Source organism: Bos taurus, chromosome 5, assembly GCF_002263795.3.
Source record: "Bos taurus isolate L1 Dominette 01449 registration number 42190680 breed Hereford chromosome 5, ARS-UCD2.0, whole genome shotgun sequence".
Classification (NCBI taxonomy): Eukaryota; Metazoa; Chordata; class Mammalia; order Artiodactyla; family Bovidae; genus Bos; species Bos taurus.
This window is the reverse complement of record NC_037332.1, coordinates 10,610,737-10,615,957: the sequence shown is the minus strand read 5'-3', so window position 1 is coordinate 10,615,957 and position 5,221 is coordinate 10,610,737.

Sequence of the window (5,221 nt, the reverse complement as noted above, 5' to 3'; positions counted from 1 at the left end):
CAGAAGACAAAATTAAATGCACAGTGTCTAAACTGAGCTCACTGATCATTCTTCTTTCCCTCTGAGAATCTCAAGCTGTGGTTTACAGACAGTTTTCTTGCAGGAAGTGCTGTGAAATAGCAAATGGAATTTAACTTATCTGTTACTGTGGGGCTGTGTTTACTTTCCTAAATGGAGAAGCAGCAGGATGTAAAGAAAGAATCCTGGAAAAGTAAACCATCTAGAACTGTTTCCCAACCACTCTTCCAAAGAAAAACATTATTATGGTCAAATATATTGTAGAAATAACTGATTAAACACAGATAAACATTTTTGTTTATCTGCTTGTTTGAGACGGCTCAGGTTCAGTTCAGTCGCTCAGTCGTGTCTGACTCTTTGCGACCCCATGGCTCAGGACTTCTATTCTAATGTGTCTGCTGAATTTCTCAAAAGGAAATATGGATTGAAGGAGTATAAACAGTTCCTTCACCCCAGTATATGTATTTTGTTGATTTCTTGTCAAGATTTTTATTCGAATGAATATACTTTGGGAAAAGTTGACCAGGAGGAAGGTAATATTAATCATCAGTTTTAAGGGATCAATTATAAAAGTTTTCTACAGTATCATTTATGATGTAATCTTTTTGCTTGCAGTGTGATGTTAATGAATGAGCACACTTGAAATAATTTTCTATTCCAACTTCTATTGCTATTTTCTTTCACTGTTTAAAAGTAGAATGTTTCTGTGAAAACTTTGGTTAGCAGAAATAGAGTAAAGTAAAAAAGCAATTACCCTAGGGCACATCTTGTTAACAGCATACAAAAATAAATAGAGATAAAGCACAGATGCCCACAGACAGTTCAAAGCTATGGCGGCCTGACACAGAGATGCTGAGCGTAATCCCAGGAAAGGAGTTTCGAAGTGCCCCTTTGCTGCTGGGGGCTAAGCGCTGCCTCTACAACTGGATCCCTGGAAAACAAATACTGAATACTTATGTCCGTTTTTGCCTTTTTTCCTAAAAAGGAAAACCCTCTTCAGATTTGTTTCAGTTAGCAAAAACAAGTGTTAATGTGGGTCTTCTGTAAAAGCAAAGTGGTATAAAGCAAACTTGAAAAGAGGCAGATACCTGTATGTTGTATTCCATTTAGGTATTTTGTATGGTATCGTGTTTTCTCAAAGAGAAACTTCCCTACATTTGACAATACCTGAGTAATTGAACTTTTTACTTCTATGTGAGATGTGTTGATGTAAAGTGTGACACGGTGCACTTGCTCAAATAGATTTTTTTTTTAATTTCCTGCTAAATCATACAGAACGTTAAGTATGAAGATATCAATGGGGCTATCTTAACAAAGTTACCTCCATCATTGTAAGGAAATTCCAGCTCAGGGAGGCAAAATAATATGTTCAAGTTTGAGTATTTTTTAAAGCAAAATAACATAAATGAGACAAGTTCAAGTCTTTCACACATCCAGAGAGCCCAGAGGTTTCCAGCCTAGGCTCCTGTCTTGTTACTATGCTAAAAAGGACTCCCATTCCCAAGGCCACCTCAAGGTCCCTGATAACTGTTAGAGTCTCAGAATTTAGGTGCTTATTTTAACCAGCAAGAAGAGAAGGATAAAAAGATCCTCTTTAAAAGCATTTTCTAGAAGTTGTGCACCCTGTTATCCTTAGAGTCATTTGCTAATACTTAGACATACGATCATACCTAAAGGCAAGGAAGCTCTGTGCCCAGCTAAAAATTGAGAATAAAATAAGAATAGTAATCAGGAGATAATTAGAAGCCTCTGTACTCAGGTAGCTGGTGAAGGCAGAACTTGAGATTTAATTCAGCTCGTTAGAAGGCCTGTCTTTTCTTTCTTTCTCACATTTCCACTTACTGTGTGAATATACTCAAGGTTCTTTTTTGTTACATTCTTCAAACTGTAATTCACATCTCCCCTACTTCACGAAGTTTTTCCTAACAACCACATCTCAAAATGAGGATATAGCTCTCTAATTTTGATGTTCAGTCTCTACCTCCAAGTCTGAGCTGTATTGGATTGTAGATGGTTCTGTGTCTGTGAGGCCTTTCTACAACAGTATTGCAACTTTCAAGAAGCAAGGCAGTATAACTTTATTACAGGGTTGTGGCTGGCCCTAGGTTTTGATTTGCTGGATCGATCCAATGGTCTTTGAGTCCACATCCTAATTTACTGGGTGTAATCTTGTCTTACCCCTTGGCTTCTGTGGCGTACTGGCCAACTCTTCTTATAAGTGCCAACTAATGTGGTAATTTTGGAAAACTGTGTACCCAAAATCCACAGGAAAAGAGATCTTTAACTCTGATCCCCCTCAGTGTTCATTTATAGGATATTTTATTTAGTACCATCAAAGTTTGTAGACTATTACCCTGTAGACTGGATCCAGCTTGGACACATATTTTGTTTGACTCATATAAGGTCATTAAAAGAATGATTTAATTGCCAACATATAAAAATCAGAGATATCAAATTTTAAAGAAAACTGAATTTCTATCTGCTCTTAAAAAATAGAAAGGTCTGGCATCACAGGTCAGCATTCCCACATGCTGAGCAGCTGTCATCTCTTGTGGAAGAGACAGTGCTTTGTGCTCACTAAATCTCATTTCTTTCCCTGTGCACACAACTAAATTACATTTCCCAATAAATTAGGTATGGCTGTTTGATTGAGTTCAATCTATCAAGTGTAGATTTGTAACTTCAAGGACTGGCTATCGAAAAAATTACCCATAAGTTGCTCAGTGCTCACCTTCTCACCCAGTATGTCAGAATGATGTGCTTTTACTTTGATAGTTCCTAATATCAAAAACAGATACATAAGCTTTTATGTTTTTTATGTGAACTCCATCAAAACAGGTCCAATAACTATACAGTATAGCTATGTTTAAATTTCATGCTGATTTGTACAGAATTCCATCATCAAGATATAAAATATGTTTAAGTGGCTTTCCTACAATAATTCCTTTACCCAAAAGCATCAAATATTTCCACACTTCTATCCTTCTCTGTACTTTTTCAATCTGTATGACCTAATTTGAAATGAAAATGTGAAAGATACAGTTGAAGTCACTTCGCTTCTTCTCCAATTTATTCATATCTTTCTCTTTCCAGAAATAACTGTTAGCCTAAATTTGGAATTTATCATTCCCGTGCATTAAAAATTATTATTATGTAAGCAAGTATCAAGTTGCATATTATTGATTACATATTATTTTGAGTTATATATTGTTGTTGTTCAGTCACTCAGTCCTGTCTAACTCCTTGTGACCCCATGGGCTGCAGCACACCAGGCTTCCCTGTCCTTCACTATCTCTCTGAGTTTCCTCAAACTCATGTCCATTGAGTCAGTGATGCCATCTAACCATCTCATCCTCTGTAGCCCCTTCTCCTCCTGCCTTCAGTCTTTCCCAGGATCAGAGTCTTTGCAAATGAGTCTGCTCTTCATATCAGATGGCCCATCTGATGGGCCATTAGTATTGGAGCTTCAGCTTCAGCATCAGTCTGTCCAATGGATATTCAGGATTGATTTTCTTTAGAATTTACTGGGTTTTTCTCCTTGCTGTCCAAGGGACTCGCAAGAGTCTTCTAGAGCACCACAGTTTGAAAGCATCAATTCTTTGTGGTCCAACTCTCACATTCATATGTGACTACTAGAAAAACCATAGCTTTGACTATATGGGTCTTTGTTGACAAAGTGATGCCTCTGCTTTTTAATTCATTGTCTAATTTTGTCACCGCTTTACTTCCAAAGAATAAGCGTCTTTTAATTTCATGGCTACACTCACTGTCCTCAGTGATTTTGGAGCCCAAGAAAATAAAGTCTCTCACTGTTTGCATTTTTTCCCCGTCTATTTGCCATGAAGTGATGGGATCTGATGCCATGATTTTAGTGTTTTGAATATTGAGTTAAAAAAAAAAATAAGCCAGCTTTTTCACTCTCTTTTTTCAGCTTCATCAACAGGCTCTTTAGTTCTCCTTCACTTTCTGCCTTTAGGGTAGTGTCATCTGCATAGCTGAAGGTTTTAATATTTCTCCCTGCAATCTTGATTCCAGCTTAGCTTGGACTATTAATTTTACTGCTGCTATTATTTAAGATGCAACAAGTTCTGTTTTAGATCTTGATCTAGGCAAGGAGAGAGGACACAATAAGAGCAGAATCTGGAGTGGACAGTGAGAAGTCAGAGAAGGATGGGCTGGCGAGTGGCATCAAAGGATTGGGCAGTAAGTAGAAAGGACTGAAATGAGGATTGGAAAATGAGAAGGGGGGCACAGGAGTAGTAAGCCTTACATACATCCAGTAATGTTACTTATATATTACATAAACAAGTGTCAGTAAGTTATATAATGTTTGCCTATTGTAAAAACATATACATGCACCACACAGAATGCAATTTTCTTTTTCTTATTCAATTTTATGTTGTGCTTTAGAAAAAGAAAATGAACTTCTGTTAAATATTTTACTTATTTTTCCCTTTAAGCCTTTAAACATTTAATTAATTTGTGAAGCAGCTAATTCATTCACATAGATTCCAAAGTCAATTAGCATAAAAAACTATAGAGTTGAAAGTCTCCCTCCCACTTCTGTACTTACAGCCACTCAGTTTCCACCCACCTCAGTCCCCCAAAATAGGTACCCATGGTTACTAGTTTTTTCTGTATCTTTCCAGAACAGTTTTATAGGCATAAATAAATGTTAGCGTGTGATGTATTATTTTGTACATTGCTCTTCCATTTAATAACTTATTGATTATCTTTTCATATCAGCGCATTAAGAGCCTTCTTATCCTTTTTTGGTGTAGCAGCATGTTTTATTTTTGAATGAACCTCCACTTATTTAACTATTATTCTATTAATGTACATTTAGATTGACTCTATTTTTTAGCAATTATAAATAATGCATCAACATATAACATACATATATAATTTTTCCTATATGAGTTATGGATGGATGCTAAATCACTTCAGTCATGTCCAACTCTGTGTGATGCTATGGACTGTAGCCCACCAGGCTCCTCTGTCCATGGGATTCTCCAGGCAAGAATACTGGAGTGGGTTACCATGCCTTCCATGTATGAGTTATATCAGCTATTTATTATAACATAGTAAATTAGCATTTTAAAATTGATAAGCATTGATTATCTCACATTTTTTTGTGGACCCAGAATACAGGCAGAGTTTATCTAGAGTCTTCTGCCTCAGTAAGTCTCACAAGACTGTAAAA